This window comes from Heterocephalus glaber, unplaced genomic scaffold (assembly GCF_053883595.1).
Source record: "Heterocephalus glaber isolate CG9 unplaced genomic scaffold, H.glaber_assembly_v1.0 deba00000594, whole genome shotgun sequence".
NCBI lineage: Eukaryota > Metazoa > Chordata > Mammalia > Rodentia > Bathyergidae > Heterocephalus > Heterocephalus glaber.
Genome location: NW_028258151.1, coordinates 9,826,458 through 9,849,419, shown reverse-complemented (window position 1 = coordinate 9,849,419; position 22,962 = coordinate 9,826,458). Strand labels below are relative to the sequence as shown.

The 22,962-nt window shown below is 40.7% G+C and overlaps 2 long non-coding RNA genes across 6 annotated transcripts in view; one reads left to right on the top strand and one right to left on the bottom strand.

Annotated features, from left to right (window-relative positions):
- Positions 1-3,004: 3,004 nt before the first annotated feature.
- On the bottom strand, positions 3,005-11,651 carry LOC110349510 (uncharacterized). 4 transcript variants are annotated; one of them, XR_002395502.2, is made up of 6 exons: positions 11,465-11,651; positions 8,004-8,116; positions 7,736-7,869; positions 6,983-7,054; positions 5,476-5,591; positions 3,005-3,217 (listed from the first exon to the last, which is right to left on the bottom strand). It is a non-coding gene; the product is annotated as an uncharacterized LOC110349510 (long non-coding RNA). The 4 variants fall into 4 exon arrangements; XR_002395504.2 differs by having other exon boundaries at positions 7,806-7,869; XR_002395505.2 differs by lacking the exons at positions 3,005-3,217; positions 5,476-5,591 and adding an exon at positions 5,619-6,538.
- LOC147829487 (uncharacterized) overlaps positions 11,065-22,962 on the top strand; it is a 70,951-nt gene continuing 59,053 nt past the window's right edge. The window contains exons 1-2 of one of the 2 annotated variants that reach the window (XR_015448906.1): positions 11,065-11,235; positions 12,638-12,759. This is a non-coding gene — a long non-coding RNA (uncharacterized LOC147829487). Of the gene's footprint in view, positions 11,236-11,874; positions 12,101-12,637; positions 12,760-22,962 lie in introns of those variants that run through there. The other variant, XR_015448905.1, reaches the window with a different exon arrangement.

Sequence of the window (22,962 nt, the reverse complement as noted above, 5' to 3'; positions counted from 1 at the left end):
CTAAGCAAAATGAATCAATAAAGGAAATATACACAAGGGAAGGAAGATATTTGCATGGAAGAAACTCTTTCTCTTACTCCTCAAATAAAATGACAAGAGATAAACACTATATACACAGCCTAGACATGGAAATATATGCCAAAATGTATGTATCAGACATACGCCTTGCTGTCAAGGATCATACCGTTAGGTTGGGAAGGTAAAATTTACCCACAGGAAGCAATTAGGAGAAGGTAAGACAGTGTTTAATTAAGCTCCATATTGAGGGTCCATAATGAATGGCTCAGGCCATGAGTAAAGCACCCACGGACCCAGAGGCATGATCGATGAGGATCATATTCCTTTGGAAGAGATTTCTGGAGGAAGCAAGGCTTGAGCAGAGCCAGGAGGAAGGTAAGGTCAGCTCCAGGTAGAGTAAAAACCCTAAGGAAAAATTCCAGGAGAAAGTAACACTGTTGTGTGCCAGGAAAAAATACTTCTTGTGCTTACTTTTCTCTTTACATGAAAAGAACAGTTTTGTATCTGTTTTTAAAAATCACAACACACAGCCATATGCACACACACAAATTCGAAACACACACAAAGAAACAAAACTCACTGTGGTATTTTCTCATTTGCACTTAACTCAGAGTCTGTGAGGCTTTTTCCTGGGGTGGATGTTGCCACTGGCTCCTGACATTTTTAGCTTGATTGGATCCCTGCAGTGCTGTCTACTTCAGCCTACCTTTTTTAGACCACTTGAAAGTTTTCCAATTTATTCAGCAGAATATATCAGCCTGTCAGCTCTGGAGAGCTGGTGCCAGCAGAAGATATATCTTTCCTCTGCAGGTGGCACTGGCTGCCAGTTTTTCTTTGGGGTGAGCTCTTGTTTGGAAACAGCTCTCCCTCCATGGTTTGAGTCCCAGTCGCATTAGGGTTCATCTCCTTATCTGTCTCCTATGCTATCTGGGTAATGGCTACACCTGCTGTGTGTGAGTGGCGAGAGGAGCCTATTGTGTTATTTCTTTGCTTTGTGATTAGCAAATTACTTTTTTGCTTAAACTGGGTCATCCCATGTCTTTTTTCTTGCCTGAGCAATTTATCTGCCTCTATCATTTCCTAGAAGTTGATATCAGTGTCAGTTTGCTTCAGATGACATGTCCCTGGAGTCCTTGAAGTCCCTGCTATCTATCTTCCCTTTGATTATTCGCCATCCTCCTCCTGTCCATCCTCATCATATGAGCAATCTGGCTCAGCTGAGCTTCCAGGAGCTTGCCCCACCAGACTGCAGTGAGGACGGGAAGATTTCTTCTGGGGTCATCAGAGACTTCTAGAAGGTCCCTCAGTCTACTCCTGATCACAGAAGGCAGAGCCCGAAGGCGAAATATATCTTCTGCAGTCAGTTTCACTAAGTGGACTTTATGAAGTGATATTGAAACCAAAAGTAATAGTGGAAGAGGGAAAGAACTTTTCTTGTTTCTGGCATTTCTTTCTTCCATTCATTCTCTGCTCTTTTGAATATGAATTTCCTTTTTTTCTTTAGGCACATTTTGAATGTGAATTTCCTTTTTTCTTCAATCAGGAGATTAATTTTTTTTTTTGGTACCAGGGATCGAACTCAGGACCTTGCGCTTGCAAGGCAAGTGCAATGCCACTGAGCTAAATCCCTGGCCCAATTTGTTTTTATACTGCAACCAAATGAATCATAATTCCAGGCTGAGTCTGGAGGCATACTAAGTTCTGAGAATGGAAAAGTCCAGAAGAGGTCTTGCAGTCAGTTCCTTGCTCTTCTTTCTAGAAGGGAGGGCCCTTGAGCATCCTGGGCAGATGGGTTTTGATGCTATTTTTTTTTTTTTTTTTTTTTGGTACCAGGGATCAAACTCAAGACCATGCGCTTTTGAGGCAGGTGTGGTGCCACTGACCTAAATCCCTGGCCCTATTTTGATGCTATTTTTAAGTATCTTTTAAAACGGACAGTGGAAGGAGAACCTGGCTTCTGCTGAATGGGTCTGTTTTTAACAAGTAATGGTGTATTAATGAGGATTGTATACTATTAATAAAACAGCTAAGAAAAGGACTGGAGAATTATGGTAGATAATGGTCTGAAGAACATTTACTATAAGCCTGATTTTATGATACATTTTAGGAAAGCAGTTTGATCATAAATACTCCCTCACTCATGACATGTTGCACATAAAGTCTGATCACATGAACAACTTCAAGATACCTTCTAAAATTATAGTAGACAAGAAAGGATAACTTTCATATGCTAGAGTTCTCTTAGGCTTTTGCCACCCTTGAAGTAGAAATCCTCAATCAAATTATTTCCACTAAAAATTTACCCTTAGGAGAACTCCTAGTAAAATGATAAGGTCAACTCCTTGAAAATATTTGAACTTTTATAAAAAGAATGAGACATTCAATCAGGCGATAAGTGGCTCACAGGTGTCTTGTTTCTGGATTTCATTATAATCACAGGAAGTTTTTGGTATTTTTTAGAATTATAGTGTTTGATCTTTTAGTCACACTAGGTTTAATTTAGACACGGGAGAATTTCTCTCTTCCCTTCTTATGCTCAATCCATCAGCTGAATTTTACTTAGTTATCTCCTTCATCCCACCCTAGGCACTGTGGTCAAGGCTATAATTTCAGGCATGGCCAGGACAACTATTGCAGTGATATTTTCCTCCCAATACTTCCTTCGTTCCTCGGCATATTTCAACCTGGGATTAAATACCCCTGGCTTTCCTTAAGCCAGAATCACACAGAACCTCACAGTATCATGACTCAAGTTGATATTTTTCTATTTACTCTGAACTGGGGAGTGAAGAAATACTTTGAAGAAGGGAAGATAGATAACAGGGTTATTTAGAACTTTGGAGCTTTATGCCAAATCTTCAAAGTGGGGTCTTAAGATTATTTTTTCCTTTCTGTGTATCCCCCAAATGTAAAGCATACTTATATTTACAATAAGTATGAAAACAGGAAAACACATCCAAACAATATATAGTAAAACCTTAGATTGTGAGTAACTTGTTCTGCCAGTGTTCCGAAATATGAGCAAACATTTCTAATAAATCTTAACTTGATAAACAAACCATGTCTTGCAGTATGTGTAGAAAGTGATGATGAATGACACCTGATCACAGCTGAGCCAGTGGCTCTCTTTCTCTCCCTCTCTCTGTGGGATTGTGGGTGATTGTCTCCCAACAGCAAGAAGTTACAGAGGAGATCTCATCTGCAGAGGAGGAGGAGAAAAAGGTGAAGGAATCCCTCACTTCAAATGAGATTGGGGAGATGTGTAAAATGTTGGGAACAATGCAAAATTTTGTATAAAAGCACTGCCAAAACAGCTGTAGCAGTGTGAGTGATGAATCTCTTTAACAACAATGCAATGTGCAATGTCATATTTCCACAAAATCCTCAAAAAGAGGCAAAAGTGTCATTGGAAATGTTCCTTATTAAAGTTGCATGAAAAGAAAAAGATTCCATTGAGCCAGTAGACAGCAGTGATTCCGTTAGTGACAGTGAAAGTCACCCTGCACGGTAACCCTCCTCTCTCTTATCTCCCTCACACCAGCCAGGAAGATTTTCAAAGGTGAGTGCAGATTAATTTGTTTATTTTTCATTATTATTTTGTGTTATATTATGTATTATAATCATTTTATATGAATATTTTGTGGTGGTGGAACAAATCATCTGAGTTTCCATTATTTCTTATGGGGAAATGCACTTTGATATACAAGTGCTTTGGATTACAAGCATGTTTCTGGAATGAATTATACACACAAGCCAAGATTTTACTGTATGTATTTTATTTGTCAGTTACTTAGTAGTATTTCTTCTTTCTGCTATTTTTAAGTCAACTATCTATAAATTATTTTATTAATGCATCCACTGATAAAATATTTTAACATGCAGTCCTGAAATATCTTTATATATGTGTATATAATACATTTACCATTTTACTAATGCTGTACACATTAAAAATATACATAGAAATTTAAACATAAGCCAAAAACAAATAAATAAATTTATTTCAATTATCTTACCAAAATTTAACCTGTGGTCTTGGCAGGAGTATTTTTAAACTACTTCTCTAGTTCATGAGCAACCTTTAGCTCAGAATAGAAAACAATCCATAAATGGAGCCAGGAGTGTAGCTCAGCAGCACAGCACCTACCTGGCAAATGCAAGGCCCTGAGTTCGATTTCCAGTACAAAAACCGAAACCAAAAGCAATCCATAAATCTGGCAGTTGGTTGGACTTCAGTATATACACTGCCCTGCAAGCAAGCACTTGCCACCATCCACACTGTGGAGCGACTTTTCCTCTCGAGTCTCCTGATCTCCCACATACAATGGTTACCACATAACCAAATTGGATAAAAGCGTGAGTGTTCATCTGAATACTAAACACTAGAAAACTGGTAAAGCTTCATTTTTGTTTTCAAAAAATAAGCTGAATATATATTTTAATGTTTTCTTTTCAGTCACATGAATGGCCTCCTATACGCCCCAAAGAGGGGAGCATTATCTTGGAGAGCACTATTTTTGATGTTATGAATTGATAGCCTAAAACAAAACTATCCATTTAGGGTGATCCTTATTTATAATATGTGGTGATAGATATACAAGAAAGTGTTCTAGTCAAGAAATCCCAGTAGGTCCTCAATTAAATAAGGTAGCTATGATTCTCAATGACTATTCAGAATCACCTCATTTAACTTTGCTACTCTGTATGAATTCCATTAAAAACACCTTTTTAAGGAGAAGTTTAATAACTAAGTTCCAATTAAGCTCTTTCAAGTACAGGTTAATTCAGATGTGCATTTGCTGAGGTATAGGTAACATCTATGAGAAATACTGTCAGTCCCTCACGGTGTGTTCATATAAAATAAAATACCCTAGAATGAAGCTTGTGAAATGCAAGAGACCTAATGAAGACACAGCTGCAGATGCTCCAGGGCTGTTGGAAAGCTAAAACATTTACTGATGCAATGGATCATAGAAAATGTGTTCAGCAGAGATGGGTATAAAAAGATTAAAGATGTTGTTTTAGAGAGTGAGAATATTTACTTCTCCTTCATTTTAGATTGCTAAAAACATAGGGAAAGGAAAAAATATGAGAAAAGGAAAAAGAGAAACAAAGTCTTTGAAAATAGGGGGGGGTGAAGGGGTTGAAGGGAGGGAGGGTAATGGGGAAAAAATAAGAACCAAGATTCATCATGTACAGTTACAAATTCCCAATGATGAATGTCATCATATTGTATACCTAAAATGTACTAATAAACTTAATAAAGAAAGAAATGATCTTAAGTAAGTTTGGAAATTACCAATATATATAGTTATAGAATTAATTTCTTTGTAAGCACTTTTTTAAGACCTTAGGGTACAATCTATTTAACTGTGGGAAAGACAGCAATGGCTTCCCCTAATCCAGGGATAAATATGAAACAGTTTATTTTCTCTCTCTTTTTCTCTATTTTGTACTTACCTGATAACTTTTGAAGCCTAATTCCTGGGACAAACAGCGGCTTATGTTACAGACAAAGGGCTCCCTGGTGCTATCTGCAGGAACAGTTGATGGCAAGATCATCTTCAGATTATGACCTATGAGATTTTGAGATGTATCTGAACTATTCAATTTTATTTGTACAAAAAAAGCATCATCAGGAGGCATAACTTCTTTTTTGTTTTTTATTTTTGGGTACTGGGGATCGAACTCAGGTCCTTGTGCTTGTGCAGCAGGCGGCGAAACCACTGAGCTAAATCCCTAGCCCAGGAGGCATAACTTCTTAAGATACAAGTCTGTTAAAATTTTTTTATTCTAAGTCACTTTTTGTGTCATTATGTGAAATCAGTGAATGTGTTTGGGAACAGGTATAATGAAGACTTTCTCATCCTCATGTTGGATGTATTCCATTCACATATTGTATATTCCTTGGGTATCCAGTGGATTTTGAATTCTCTCATAGTGTGAAAATCACATTTTTTGTCAAAATGATATTCAGCTTTTGTTCCATTGGCATTTTTAAAAAGAATCAAAATCTGGGCTGGGGATTTAGCTCAGTGGTTCTGCCGCCTGCCTCCCAAGCCCAAGGACTGGAGTTCAATTCCCGGTACCAAAAAAATAAGTATCAAAATCTATTAATATTTTCTATGAACTTCCAACAAAAAATTGTAAGGCAATACAATTTTCTCACAAATCGATTCAAATTATTATAAAACTATTGAGTGCACTACTGTGGAGTAAAAGCATGTGCTTGACTTTCCTGAAATTAAGGCTTAATGAATAGGCTTACACCGACTATTGATCAGTAGTCAAACTTTAGAGCTATCTATGAATCTTCATATTCCAGAAATTGCTAGAAATATGAAATTAAAACACAGAGGATTCTTGTCAACAGTTAATATTTCTCAGTGTTTTGGAAGTAGTTTGTAGTATTTATAGAGACTTTTCAATATTAGAGGTTAGAAAGAGGTTTCCAAGCCCAGTGGACCATCATGGTGGTGAACAAGATCTCCAGCTCTGGCCTCAGAAATTCTTCTTCAGTGTTCTAGGGGCAAAGAGTGAGTGTGGATAGAAATCAGTATTTTAACAACCTCCCCACGTGATTCTGTAATAACCCAAATTTTAATTTAACTATGAAGATGATCAGATAGGCAAATTTCAGGAAATCATAGCATTGATATACCTAACGCAGGACATTTGTGTGGGTTTGCTTATTTCAGTATTTCTGACGGAAACAATGTGATTCTGTTCCCTGGTGACAAGGCCTGACAGACTTAATCAGAGGGTGTGGTGAGCACCCAGCCATAGCTGGTGGGAGGAGGGTTATTAGAAGCAGCTGTGCTGTCCTGATGAACATTGGGCAAAAGGACAGAGGGCCACGGGAAAATCAGTCAACAGGGTGTCACCCCCCAGTACACTTTGACATGGATAAGAGAAGAGTGACTTTGATTTGAGCAAACAGTTTGGAAAGCAGCTGAGTGATACTGACCAGCTTCCTTGGACTTGGGAGGAAAACACTGCAGATGCATAGGAGAAAAGTAGCTTCTGCCCGGTGCCACAGCTTAGCATAAAACACAAAGGAAGTAAGACACAGGGAGGGCAGTTAGATACATAACAGGAGGTAGAGGTCAAGTGTTAAAACTCACACCAGTAAAACCTACTTTATGTGAAATTCCAAAGCGAGGTGCTAGATTACCACATGCAGAACTTATAAATGACAAATCTATGGCACGCATGTTATTGTGTTTTCAAGACAAAAGACATTAGTATGGAGTGGTAGAGTTGTTTCTTTCCTAAACTAAAACTTCAGTGTTCAGGTTGAATTGCAATGTTGGCACTTTGTGATAAATACACGGGCTTTGGGTTGCAGTTTGGCACTCTGTCTCTAAAAGGTTTGCCATCACTGAAGCAGGGGATCATTCATTCACAGAGACTACTAAAAGGTAGTGAAAGTGAACGTGGGGATATCTTTCAAAAGGGAAAGGGGTGTGTGTGTGGGGGGGTGGCAGCATTTCTCTGTCTTTCACATCAAGCTCAGTTTGGGAAGGCTTAATGGGACCACACTGAGAGCTCAGATGAATTCCCTGAGCAGAAAACCGTGCCTGCCACCCCTGTGTGACAGCAGGGTAGAGGTGGCAGTGTGAGAGATGGCTGTCACTCCTGGGGCTTGTTGGAACAAAGGATGTGTGAGTGTTGTCCATGTGGAAGGGGCGCCTTGCCCACAGTTGGCAGGATGAGGTACCTTCTAACACTGAGAGTCCAAACTGAGGGGTCACTGTGAAAGCCAGGGGCTCAGGAAGGGCGTTGTCTACCTGTCAGTGGGGCAGAATCGGAATTTTCCAGTGAAGGCAATTTACGAGGAGCCCACGGAACGGCCTGTGAGAAAGAAAGGGTTAAACACTTTCCTCCGAAAGACCCCCTCACCAGAAGAACAGCACCTCCCTGTGTCCACACCCTTTCCCTTAATCCTCTCTTCAAGCATCAGACCGGAATGTCTGGCTCTTGCTTACCAAACTTGTAGAAGAGAAGGAGCAGAGCAAGAACGAGGGAAGGAAGATCCTGCTTCTCTTCTCTCACTGCAAGCAGCCGCTTTAGGCCCAAGTAAGTGGGAGGAGAGGAGATCCTAGGTAAAATCATGTTTTGAGTTTTCATTATTACATGAACTACCTTAATTTACCTAATTGCAGTGTTTTTTGAGTTACAGTGGCTGAAGAATTGCTTATAAGTGTGAAACAGTCTTCCACTTACCTGTGTAGAGGGGGAAAAGATTTTCTTCATCCAAAAAATGTTTAAAACAAGGGAAATAAAAGTTGTTTGATCACATTGGGTTTATTCAGTACACCAGTTTCAGTTTGGCTAGAAAGGTCTATGTGCCCTGGGGGAAGATGGGGGTGTAGAGGGCTGGTGTTGGGGGTGGGAGGCAAAGTCAGAAGGTAGGAGAATTCTAGTACTGTGAGATCAGAGGCCAAGGGATAAGATCAAATTCTTCAGTTTTGAGAGCCAGCATAGCAACCCCCCACCCTGACACCAACCCAGAAGAAAGATAAATGGACCAAAGTGCTGCGCTGTGAAGTACAAGACCAACTCTAGTCCAGATCCCCGCCCCATTTCTGCTGCCTCCTGTGACATGTCCCTGCCTGCTCTACAGAGGAACAGAAGGGGTGGAACAGGACATTCAGAACTTATTGGAGTCGTAGAGGCAGAGACTGCCTTACCTTAAGAGATGGCTTAAATTACCAGGTCAAATTAAGGTGATTGCACTGGACTGCATTTTAGTTTCCCTCGGCAAGTAATTGCTGGTAGTAGGTGTTAGTAATAATATTACTGAAGGGTGATAGTTTGAAAAAGTCATACAAGATAGATGGGGGAGAAGTGGAGCATAGTATGAGAAATTTACTTTTCTCCATTTCTGTTGTATTTGTAGTGTTTCATTTGAAGAGGGAGATAAATCAGGTAACTGCTGTGTTACAAACTCAATATTTATTTCTTTTACTGCTTTTATGTTCTGTGTTGGATCTGAGGAGAAAGAATCTGGTGTGGGAAGAAAGAAGGATACCCTGGATGGAGGAGAAGCTTTGTACCTTTATGCTAAACAGCTCATACCAAGGTGTCACAAATAGCTAGGGTTACTTTGATTCAGCTGTTTTGACTGGGTAAAGAGCCAAGTGTGTTTAACTTTCGCCAACACACACTTTCCCCCTGGGGAGTGGGGTAGATTATTGAGGGGAAATAATTTTCCTTGATTTTATTTCCAGACTGGAGGTAAAGATACTGGAGATATGTAAAACGTTGTATGTGGTATTACTAAGATATTGTTATTAAACTCTTCCATTTTCACATTTTTTTTATTTTGAGAAGAGACTGAAAAATCTTACTACAAATAAGCATACAAACAAACAAACAAAAAAACAAAACCATGAGACTTCTGGACTTTCTGCACTTCCTAAAAGAACCACTGGAAGTCAAGACTCAGAGTGACCTTAGGATGTGGCTCCCTCATAGATGCTTTAGAATGGCAGCATGTCCATAAAAAGTGACAGGTATAGATTCCTGTGAGAAGTCAATCACTTTGGCTAATCAGACTGTATTACAACAGACCAAGCCTGACCTTTTTCCTGGTTAAACTATTTAATGTTTGTTAAAGAATCTATTTTCATAGTGGGGAGGGTATTAGAGGCAAATTAATTAGAATTAACAAATGGTTGATAACATGGGTCTTTTTCTAGAATGCTTTGATGGAAACTTTGTGTTTGTTTTACACTGAGGGTTAGTATTATTTAACAAAAAGAAAAGGAAAAGGGAAAATTTACTTCATTAGCATATTGGGAAACCAGGATCTTGCAACAGTATGTATCTAAGAAGCCATTAAATATCTTGATTAGTTTGAGAGATGGTGTAAAGATTGTTATCTTACTGGTTGCTGGAACCAAATACTGGATGCAGTATTGTCATGGTAAAAATGCACTGATCAGAAAACATGGAGATGACTGAATTGGCCTAGGTATTGGTCATATAAGATTTCTTTTAAAGAAACTTATTCAAAAGGTGATGGCAAATCTTTTAGAGCTTTCAATAATACAAACAGCTTGCTACAGCATGCATGCCGTGGGTTCCCACCACTGGTCTACAGCACACATAGCAGTCCAGCCATGGAAGATGCAGTCACAAAGCAGACATGGTATTTCTTAGGGCAGACCTTGTGGTCATTTTCTGTACTAAATGGTCACACTCCACACATATGAGTGACCTTCCCTCACTTCTTTCCATTGGGAGAGTACCCTTCATGAGTTGTTTCATTAAAGAAAACACCTCAAAACACTTTCTTCAACACAATAATTGACACGGTACATTTTAGGATTATATTAATATTCAATATACCAAATTCTTTATGCTCTTAAGCATAAAGATAGCATGCTATCACTTGAATCAAGAATGGACTTGTGATTTCAAATTTTATTAAAAGAGCCAAAGTGGGTTTTCATTCTGTGGGGCTCAGAAAACAGCATCCCGTTGTGTGTCCTGTGAAGGACACTGGAAGCCTTCTGAAGCAAAATCTTCCTCCTCCCTTCACCTGCCTCCTTTGTCTCTTGCTTCATTTCTCAAATCAAGCCATAGAAACTAGAATTTCTCTTTCCCGGGGGTATGAGAGTTGTAGTAGCTAGCACCCTCTTCAAAGCCAGCATGAAACCTAGAAATATTACTGTAATCTCTCCCCACCCAGAACACACTGTCCTTCTGGAGGGATCCTGTCCCACACTTGGAACGCAGCAGGAAGAGGCCGAGAAGCCGGTGCATACAAATGCTGCACTGGGTTGCCATCAGTCCTTTACTGCTGGGTCACACTCTTGTTCACGCATATTTCTACAGGGCTGTGCCTGCTTCGTGGAAACTAAACGTGAAAACAGTTTTCCCTGGGTCTTTGGATCTTCATTTCTGTGTCATATAAAACTATGATTAAATAAATCTGTTACTCCTGATTTATTTGTCTTTATTATAGCAGTGTGGGCTGCGATTCCTTTGTGATGGGGAGGAAAGGTCTCACACATTTCTGCCCCTAGGTGGCTTTTCTGGTTATGGATCCTGTACCACACACTCTATTACCGAATTGCAGCTGTTCTTCCTCATTTTTCTACTTGCCTACGTAGGTATCCTCGGGAAGCCTGAAAAGAGAGTCCTGACCAAAAAGAAAAAGAGGGTGATGCAGGCCCTGAAAGGACATGCTACCCAGTTGGGCTGGAGATGGTGAGTGGCCCAGACTGAGCCCAGCACGGTTCTGAGGGTGGCCAGGTGGGCAGCGGGCACGGGCCCGACTCCTCCCGCCCAGAAGGCTGCCGGGCTCGTTTCAGGTATGATATCTCTCAGCAGGTGTGAGCGCCTAGGAAGGCTGGGTCGCCCGCGCTGTGAGGGCGCCTTAGATTTCGGGGCCTCTTGTCAGGGCAAAGCTAGCAACACGTGGCGGCGATAAACTTACTGCAGGAAGATGGATGATTCGGCGTACGGATACTTCAGTGTCCTAAGGGTGATATACGGGATTTTAGAGAAGGTTCCCTGACACCATTTTATAAGGACACTAATTGGGCGTCTGAACTCTCAAGGACTGGTGCTCTGGGCGCTGTGGCTGTGCTGCCCACTGTGATCCAGTTCCGGTTCCGGCTCCGAGAACGAGGGCTCCAGGACGGCGAGGTGTCGGCGCCTGGAGAAGGGGCGCAGAAGTGGGGCCAGTGAACCCGGAGGTGTCCACGTAATCGTGACCTTTTCACTCTCTTCAATGATGGCTTCCTCAGAAGCGCTCCTCTCCCTCTACTTGGCCAGAGAGGACCTTTCAGGAACAGGGAAAGCGATGCACTCCGCTCCCGGCCTCCTCTCGCTGCTCCTCCTGCTCTGCTCTGTGGCTGCCTGCCTGCCAAGCCTCACTTCCGGTCTCCTCCCTGCCGCGTGGATTCCCCCTGCCTCCCACCTACCCATGTTGTGTTCTCAGCTCGTCACAGGAATTAACTCACTCGGGCCTCGCAAGAGCTACATGAGGGAATGCATTATCACTCTCATTCCATAAATGTGAGACAACCAACGTGATAAGCCAAAAAGTGCCAGGAGTAGCATTCACAAGGTAGAAATTACAGTAGGCACAGGAAAATAGAAACTAACTCACCCCACAGAAAGCCCTCAAGAAATGTTGATAGGAGTATTTCAGATATTTTACTTCTCCCCTTTAATTTTGTATTTTCTTACATATACATATATATTTAAATTTATAAGCATTTTCTTTTCATTGAAAAAAATGTGTTATTCCATCATTTATCTTATAGTGTTACTATTTTTAGTTTTTAGGTCCTTAAATATTTGAACCTTACTCCTCCCACACAATTTTTCATGTTCTATTTTCCATTTTAAACTCACATTTTAAAAAATTATATCGTTTGCATTCTTTTTTTAATCTTAAAAACTATTTACATAGAGTCTTCTCAATTCAGATCTCATCTCATATTTTATCATTTTTAATTCAATTCTTAATGGGATTCTGTATTTTTTAAAAATTTCTTTTACTTACAATATTTTATTCTTTAAGTGTTTTTAATTGATTAATTTGTTTCTAGTCTTCTTGAGAGAATTCTTGCCAATCTTCCTAATGCTTCTCTCTTACTAGTAACCTGGCAGAATGTGGAAGTTGGTCCTTGAAGACTATAAGAGTCTGCCTTGAACTGCATGAGCTGAGCTTTTAAGATCTGGAACAAGAGTCTGCACCTGAAGTAGCAAATTTGATGAACCGTAAGTGACTTTTCACTGAGATCCACTAAATTACCTGTGCTATGGAATGGGGTCGGGTGAAGTCATTAGAGAAAAGACAGTCGTGTAATAGCTCTTTACTTGGCTTTTTGTATCATGCAACTGGAAAAGAGGAACATTCCCTTATCACATTCACTGTTTTAGTTTTTTTTTTTTTTAATTGTTCCTGCTAGCAGGTTAAAAGTTTGGCTGAGATTAGGATTGGGTTTGTTGTTGGTTTCTTGGTTTATAGAACAGAGATTTTTCTTATCCTGAATCGCCGTAGTCAGGTGCACTCAGAATTTTGCATACATATTTTTGATGATCATTTTATTTTTGTTCTACATACCCCTGTTCCCTGAATATCAGAAGTGATATCACATTCTAGGAGGCATTTCCAGAATGACTGCAATGGATTCCATCTTTGTGGACCTTCTCCCTTAGGGACAAGTACAGAGCATTAGTGAAGATGTTAGCTGTATTCTTCCCTGGGGACCAGCAGTGTAGACCATTTCATGTTAAAACTATCTGCTTATCTGACCTCAGGGTGAATGCATTGGGCTGAATAATAAAAGGTAATGGAAATGTCTCTTACGTTCATTTCTGGAACAAAGCAAGCTGTAGCTAATATTACCCATGGAAAGGGTGACAATATTAGAGTGAACAAAGGGGCTTTAAGACATGTTGGTTACCTGTTGTTATTACAATTCCTGATGGTAGCTTAAAGAAGGAGTTATTTCCTCTTATTTCCTGTCAGCAATTTCAGTAACTTAAAAATATTTTGATACACACATTATCTGAGTAAATGTGGAAACCACCCTTCTTGACAAAGACTGCTCAGTAGCAAATAAAATCAAAACAATGCAAATCTAAACAAACTTAAATGACAAAGACAGCAGTTAGTGCTTGACAAATAAAACAAAAATCAGAAATTTCACCTTTGAATTTTATCAAATTTAAATTCCCAAAGCCTTCTCACTGTTAAATAAAACTGAAAAAATAACATTATATGGAAAGTTCCATCAAACAGCAATAAGATTAGGTAGGATTTTGGGAAGTGGAGCAAAGGATTGGTGGCCAGGTTCCCAGGCCTTCCCCACAACTCCTTGTACCCTGTAGCTGCTTTAAGAGTTTGAGATATTGGTGAGGAAAGTTATATCACTTGAATCATTCAGCAACTTCATGTGGTGGCTTATAAGCTTTATCAATTTCTTCATTTGTTAATGCTGAGTTTTACCTAAAATATTATCCATCCTTTTCTTTAATAGAAAAATTACAGACCTATGGTGTGCAATTAACTATTTCCTTTTACAATACAAGCCATGTCTTTCTTGGTGAATTGCAAATTTGATTTATTATGTTAATGTCTGTCTAAAGCAGGGGAAATTTAAGCATGTTTATTCTATTAGTGACTTATACTCTTTATCACCTTGTAAAATGTCTTCACAACAATGTGAAATTGCAACTTTAACACTATAAACAAGAATTACTTGACCTTTAATTTGTGGGCAAAATGAGTATAAATAAAACTGAGTCAATATCTTCCTCTATTACTCACATTCATATTAAATTGTGTCTTAAATATAATGGCAAGACCTGGGGTTATTTATAATAATCTTTTGATTAATCAAATAACAGTTGGTTTTGTGTGGGAGAAAGGTACAGAGTTATGATTTTCTTTATAAATTGTATCATATTTTGACAGCTGTTTTTCATTTGCTAGAAGCGTGGTTTCATATAAAAATTAGTGTGGTCTTTTATATGGTGATGACATGGTTTTATTGGCACTTACAATATTATTGAGTAAAATCATACTTTTGTAGTTGTTTAACCTAATCTAGGACAGTAATAATTTCTTAAAATCTTAAAAAATTATATTAATAATAACATATTAATAAGTTAGCATTTCTCGAACTCTTCACATGTGCCAGGCAATTTTCTTCTTAGGGCTTGACAGGAATTCTTACTAATTCTCACAACAACTGCTTAGAATAGACACTATTATTCGCATTTTTAAAATGAAGAAACATCGGTAGGGACACATTAATTTCCCAAATGTCACACAGTGAGTGATGGAGTTAGAATTCAAAACCCAGTTTGATGCCAGGAAGCAAATATATACAATAGGACACAAAGTTAAAGATCTGCTGACAGTTTAGTGGGAAATCAACTTACTTCAAATAAAAATATGGGTATCCTTAAGAAATTTTCCTTCTCATAGGCAATGTGAATCCTCATTAGTAACTACCAGTATTTTTACAGGCAGGATGGAAATGGCCTAGCTCTCTGTTGCTATCAAAGCACTGGAATTCTCATTTGTTTCAAAGTGATATTTTAGATTCAAGTACATATATTAAATTTTGTTTTCTTTTTGCACACTTCTCCCTCTGATGTATCCTTTATAGGTAAGACATCTGCTATTGGCTTCTTCAGAGAAAATTTTCACAGAAAAATTAGAAACATTATTGTTAATGTTAACAATAATTTCAAATACCATATTTTTCAGAGGATCAAGGCCAATTTGAGAAATCACAATAATATATTGTTCTTTAATAATTGTTAATGTATTTATTCTTTTGCATTTATTCCAAATTCTACCCTTATTCCTTTGCAGGCTTATTCCCAGCCTTTGATAAATTGCCTGTTGCATCTGCAGAAACATTGCACTTTTCACATTTGGTTGGGTCATGACATTATAGACAGCTATGTAAGTTAGAAATTAATGCGCAGAGAGGGATGGGCCCGAGAGGGAATCAGCGAGGATGAGATGCAGCAGGACTGGGGCTGGAGGTGAAGCCGAAGAGAGCCAGGCCTCGAAGTGGAGACACAGTGGCCAGGCCTGCAGCCTCCTAGGGCTAAATAGCAGCTTGAGATCAGACTGAGCCAGCACCGCCTGGCACAGTGAGCCACAGAGGCAGCAGATGCAGGGGTGGGCGACCAGGACAGATGGACCCGTACCCATCCCTCCCCAGGAATGCCATCCTTCTTCCCATGCACCCTTGCTATATGACCCAATACCCCGACAAAGGGCCTCAGGACCCATGCACTCTGAACCCTTGCTGGAAATCCAGAAGCTAGCTGTTCTTTTCTTCTTATCTCTAGCAGAACTCTCCTAACTCCCTCCTTTGGTTTACGACTTCATTCCTTGATGTTGTGAGACTTAAATGTGCACCTCTGCATCTAATGGTCGGGGCTTCAGGTGCACAGTTACTTGGCTCCCTCCTTTGGGCCTGCTGCACCTGAGGCAGGAGGTCAGGGTGAGAGCAGTCATAGGAAGCTGCTCACCTCATGGTGGTGGGAAGCAAAGCCCTATTGTTGGGTGTGTGCCTGTGAAGATGGACTTCCTTCCATAAGCCCCATCCTGAGGCTCCTTCACTTCCCACAGGGCAGGGGCTAAGGACCCCGCCTTCAGCTGGTGCCTCTGGAGTCCAAGGGAGCTTCAGACTATATGGCTGCTGCCACCTTTTGGAGGACGGCGCAGGGAAGAGTGTCTGAAAGTGTGGTTCAGAAATGTGCTCTCTCTTGTCCTGTTACTGTTGTCTTCTTCCTTACCTCTGAAGAGCCTACTGCAGCACTCAGGTCCAGCAGATTTATGAAGCAGGAGCTGGAGGAGAAGACAACTCAGGCACTATGGCACATCTGTTTACCTCTTCATTCCAGCTCCACTTTCATTTATAGTCTGTCTTCTTCAGTATACACTGAGCACCCTAGGGCCAGCTTAGAGCATTAATTTCAATTATTCCATTGGGTAGGATTCTTTCCTTTGGACTGTTGTTTTTACTGTTCTGTCCTTCCCTTTCCCTCCACCCTCCTTCCTTTCTTCTTTCTTTCCTGAGGACTTAACCCAGGGTCTTTGCACTGAGCCATATCCCTAGAGCTTTTTAATATTTATTTATAAATTTATTTTTGAGACAGGGTCTTGCTAAAACCTGGACTGGACTTTAATTTGCAATCTTACTGCCTCACAATGCTGGGATTATAGGTGAATACCACCGAACTGGACTTATTTTCTACTGTTCTTGTCTGCTGATCCCTGGACATATAGTAATGTGACATAAAAGAGCGTAAAAGTTAATGCTACCACATGATTTTAGCAGTATTTATTGAGACTGGATTGCTTCGTGTTTAGGCAACAAAGGCCAGGGCTATGACTCCACCCCTGAACCTGCTCCACAGCCTAGTAGAAGCCACATGTATCCACACCCATTGAAAAAATAGCTGCTAACGGAGCTATCGTTTACGTACACTTGCCATGTTGCACATTTTGTGTGCAGCCTGAGACAGTTCGTCTTTACTCATTGTGGCTCTGACCACCAAAAATGTGGACACCAATGGCCCGAACATCACCAAAGCAAAGATGCATTCTTGTGTATTTCACTTAGTTTCTGACTTTCGATCAGTGTAAGTCTACTTTCACTATCTTGCAAAGTTGTAAACTTTCAGGCTTGTTTCATCTTCAGGATCAAATCATCAGAGCTGGTGAAGGGGAGTCTGGCTCACAGCCCCCCAACCCCAGCTGGTAGGGCGCAGGCCCTGTGCAGCCCCCCACATCCCATCCAGGCCCAGGAAAGGGGAGCCAGGAAGACCCCAGCAGCAGGGTGAGGTCTCAGAGCCATCTCAGAGCCATCTGCCCGGGCTGCAGGGGCCAGCCCTCGTCCTCACCTCCTGAGTGGCAACACTTTTTGTCACAGACTAGCAGTATCCTGGGTAGAAAACCATCTGAGGGTGGGGTGTGGCTCCACTTTAGAGCACTTAGGATTCCATCCCCAGCACCAGAACCAAAACAAAAGAAACACAGAATAGAACAGCTGTATAATTGTTAACAAAAAGAGGTCTGTAGGTCCATGGTTCTGATATCCCAGACTACCATTTGTGATAATTGTTAATTATCCTCTCAGTGTGGCAAGTTAGCCCATTCAGTTACTTAGCCACGCTCTTAGCAACTAGTCAGTCTTGGGTGGAAAACAAACAGTGGTGCTAACAACTTCGTTCTTAGACCTGGGCCTGGGAGAGCCCTGGCCCTCTTCATGAGAGGACACAACCATGAAGTCATGAGTGCTCAGCTCGGGTGCAGTGTGACTTGTGGTGTGAGTGTCTACTTTGTGACGGACTCTGTGGTCCTCTGTGACTCATGTCCACTGTCATGGATAGAAAGGCAACTGGACCCCAACACCATGAGGCTTTGTGTCATTACCAGGGTAGGGGGCATGGAGGGCTGTGGAGCACAGGGAGGGTTTGTGTGGAAGAAGCATGTGAGATAACTTAGTTTGTCTAGCCACTGTCTTTTATTACTGACTCTTCAACAATCCTAACCACCCACTTCCCCTTTGCTTCAATATGTTTTCCAAGTCTTTTTCAGCACAAATCCCATCCCATCACTTCCTTCTGTGAAACTCTTCAATGGCTTCACAGCACTCCTGCCTGTGTCACCTTATCTCTTGTGTGTCCACATCTCATGCAGGTGATGTTCCTGAAGGCCATCCTCTTGGCCCCTGAAGCCATCCGGGCTCCTCTCTGATTTAGGGCCTTGGACTGGCTCACATACTGTTTCTTCCTCCCTGAAATGTTTTCTAGCAAACACTTCCTGCTCATCCTTCTCACCCCTTCCTATCTTCAGCTCTGTGGGGAAAGCCAAGTCTGACATCCTGCTCAGATTCCTTTAAGCACTCTGAAGACCTTCAGGAGTTCTTAGGTTTAACTATGTAACATTTCCTTTCCATAGTTATCCAGAACATTTCTTCCTGGCAAACTAAAAGTTCCATGAGCAGGAATCCTTTAGTTCTACTGCCAGTCCTTAGATCAAAGTCTGGCACAGAGAATGCACTTGATTTTTCTTGGATGGAACAGTAATTAATTGTGTTGCTTAATAGTAACATCCTTGTATCCAGGGCAGAGGGCCAGGGGGAATGAGTGAAAGAAGAATGCTGCTAACCAACTATGCAATTTCTGGCACATTGAGGGGTCATTTTATATTTTAATTGAAGGTGATAATTCCTATTAAATCACTGTCACACAGATCTGTTACAAAGGCCGGTTGAAATTACAGTGTATACATACACATTGAATAAAGATTGTAATTAACAGTAAATGTCTGTGACTGCACTGTCAAAATATATAGGCATGACTGTGGTTTGGAAGGAATACGTGCATCAGGATGAGGTATCGGTACACCAGACTTGTGGGTTTAATAGTACTGGGATTTTTACCACTCTTCAGAAGTCCAGTGAAGAGGAAGTCAGGAAATTCCAGGGCAGGTGGTACTGACTCTGGGTCAATTTCTCTGCTTCATTCATTTCTGTGCTACACCTTTCTCTCAGACCTACATCATGAGAAGTACAGCTGAGTCTTAAAAGGAAAGAAGAGACTTCCCCAGTGCTTCCCAGTCCAGAGTCTTCCTGTGTGGGTGAAGTTGCATTACATTTCTGGCTTAAACCAGCTCCAGGCAGGAGGCTAGTACTGTCTGGTTGAATGCTTCTGCCCTTTGGTTTGTAACCAAATTAAATTCGATGGTTAGGTTTAATGTTGACCTTACGGGGAAATTTGATTCTGTTCTCATTCAATTTGGTTTGCAACCAAAATTGTGGAAAGAATTAAGTTTGTGACCTGAGGTACCACTGTATCAGGTAGGTGAATACTGAATAATGACAAAAAGAGAAATGTTTTTGGTGAAGACAATTTATTCTCCCTACAGTGCCAACACTTTTATTAAATGGTCTCATTGAGATACAATTCACATACCATACAATTCAGTCGTTTTCAGTGTATACAGAGTTCAGCAACCATCACTATCTAATTTTAGAACAAGTTCAACAAATTCAGAACAGTTTCATTACCTCCTCCCCTCAAACCCTATGTTCATTAGCAGCTCCTGCCTATCTCTCCGTTCTCCACAACAACTGATCTTCCTTGTCACCATAGATTTACCTATTCTGACCATTTCATGTAAATGATGTCATGCATGTAGTCTTTTGTGACTGCCTCCTTTCACTTAGCATAATGCTTTAGAGTTCATCCATGTTGTAGCAGTATTAGTATTTCATTTCTCTTTCTTGCCAAATAGTGTATCATTGTATGGATATTCCTTGCTTTGTTTATCTGTTCATGGGCTGATGGATATGTGGGTTATTCCAATTTGGGCTGATAGGTTTAATGCTGCTATGAACATCTGTGTATTTTAATTCATCTTGGCTGTGTACCTGTGAGGGAAAATGCTGGATCCCACTGTTACTCTATTTCTAAGCTTTTGAGGAATCACCTGACAGATTACAAAGTGACTGTACTACATTTCCACCAGTTGTGTGTACTTCAATTTCTCCATAATCACTCCTACATCTGTTTTTATCTTGTTGACTATAACCATCCTAATAAGTGTGAAGTTGTCTATATTTCATTGTAGTTTTAATTTGCATTTCTTCCTTTCCTCTTCCTCCTTCTCTTCCTTCTCCCCCTCCTTCTCCTTTCTCTTTCTTTGAATTCCTGGGGACTGAACTCAAGGCCTCAGGCATGTTAGGCAAGCATTCTACCACTGAGCTACATTCCCAGCCTCATTTACATTTCTCTGTTGATTTGTCCAGTACTTTTTGCACTCCGTTCCTGAAACTACAAGGTAGACACAGTTCCATTGTTGCCAAGTGAAGTTTATTTTTCTAGCTAATTACAGAGATTAAAAGAACGGGTGACAGTTTCCCTTTAAATAGTAGAATCCTGTTTCTGATTTAAAAGGGTGCTACTCAAGGTACATTCAGGTTAATAACCTGAGTGCTGTTAAAAAAGGAAAATATGACTTTATCTGTAAAAGCAGATACCAGTGAATGGAAATTGAAAAATCTCAGTTCTGCTCAGTCTTAGCACTTACTAGTGGCCTACTGCAGTCATTCGAAAGCATGACAGAGTGTGACTGTCCTAAAACTCCTGTGGGAACTGAGAAGGACAGTCTACTCCACTCCTCAGGGCCTCAGGATGTTGGGAACATTTCTGCACTAAACAATCTCCATATTGCTTCCATTTCCATTACCTGCAGACACAACTCTACTGAAATGATACCACAAACCCTGGCACAGGAGGTGGCTCCCTGCAGTGGCATGGTTGGGTTGGTTCAATTCACTGTGTCATTGTGGCTGCCCTTAAAGAATTTAGATACCCTTTGTCGTATCAGTCACCCTGGAGACATCTAATTTGTGTGTGTATTATTACTTATATGTATAATGTTCACTAATTATATTATACTCTTAATAGCTGTCTAGTGAGTATGTGAGACTAGGAGGGAACTGATGTCTGTCTTCCTCACTGATATTCCTAGACCAGTGTCCAAAACAGTGCTGGTACTAGTGAGTTCTTGGTAAGTATTTGTTGAGCTGCTGTTTTAAGTGCCAATCTAGCTAAGTGCTTTACAATGAATAACTCAATTCTCCCAACAACCACAGAAGATGAGAATTAGTATTATACTCACTTTACAAACAAGGAAAGCAAAACTCAAATTTGCCCAAGGTCACATGCAAGGCTGGCCTGTGCCCGAGCTGTGGTTGGACCCAGCCATGCTTGTCTCCCAAGCTTGTTCCTTGTTCTCTGTGCTCCTCTGGCTTTGCTACTGAAGAATAAACAATCAAAGCCCATGCCCTTTTATCACTGCCTGGCAGCCCCAGCACTGCCGAATGTTACAATTTAAACAGAAGAAGAGTGCTGCTGTGCATGAGCCACCTCTCCTTGCACTGCAGCAGACGGCCCTTTCAAGTGGGGAGAACAGATATTCAGGGAATAGAAAAAGGAAACTACAGACTGCTTGAATTTCATATGAAAAGTTGTCAGTTAGGGTTATTGATCCACCCCACATGTAGCAGCTGGTAAAGGGTTTGTTTTAACTTGCTTTTCTCCTGGCACCTCAAAGTTTTGCTACATGGCAGTCACAGAATTGAGAAACTCAGCCCAAATCTTCTGATGTGTTACTTTAAGAATTTATACTAATGCTCGCGTCTAATAATAATAGCTATTTCAGGAAGTGAAGAGCTTCAAATATGGAAGCTTATTGCACAATGAAAAAAATCACTCTGCCTCAGAGTCAAGAAAAACATAAAAACGAAAATCAGTGCTGACTTGTACTTTAGTTTTTTGAAGCCAGGCTGATGCTGTCTTAGTAACTAATTATGGCCAAGAAAAATAGACTATCTGTACAGATTTGAAAGAAATTAGGCCAGAACTTTAAAAAAAATGAGGATACCATTAATAAGGATTTTAATAACAACTGAGAACAGTTTTTATCAGTAATGCTTATCTGTCTGGAAGAATGACTGTAAATGTGGGGTTAATACAAGGCTTAAAAAGCTGAACAGGTTCCAAGAGATGTGCAAGGCCAGGTAGATCAGTAGTCTTGGAAGAGTGGACTTTCGGTGACTGTGCTTGGTAATGTCGGCAACACCTGGGGTGGCTTACAGTGAGCACGGGATGGCCACGGAAAGCCAGAGTATTTGCTCAGCTACTCAGGTACAAGAAGCAAAGGTAGGGCTGAGGATTTAGCTCAGTGGTTTCGCCGCCTGCTGCTCAAGCACAAGGACTCGAGTTCGATCCCTGGTACCAAAAAAAAAAAAAAGAAGCAAAGAAGGTCAGGGTGATATAGGGTGCATGATACAGGACCTCCAAATAATCCAAATAATGTAAGAGAAATATTACAACTCCCACCCTGCTAGATGTCCAAAACATCAAGTTTGTGTTCTCTAAAACTGAAGAATGAATCTAGGAACAACAGAGGTTAACAGTAGGAAAACTTTACTGAGAAAGATAGTTCCTGTCTAAGACAGAAGGGGACCAGAAAGTGGGTTGCCTTCTCACCCTGCTTCTCAATGGTGTTTTATGGGACCATGTGGTGAGGTGGGTTCAAGGTGGGACAAAACTACAGTCAGGTGATAAGATTACAAGTATGGTCCCTTAGGTAATATTGATGCAATGGGAAATCACGAGGTGGGACACGACTATGGTCAACCAATAAGATTGCAAGTATAGTCACTTAGGTAATACTGATTACATGGAAATCCAATGGGGAAGCAAGTCACGTAGCAAGTGTACATGCACTGAACAAAGATTTTCCAGAAAGAATGTCTAGGGAGGTCTTGGTCCCCACCCTGGTGACTGATGCCTGTCTAGAATACCAATCACTGCTGCTCATCCCTAGGGGAATTAGGTAGGTGTACTTGTTTTTCTTCTTGAAGTCTGGCC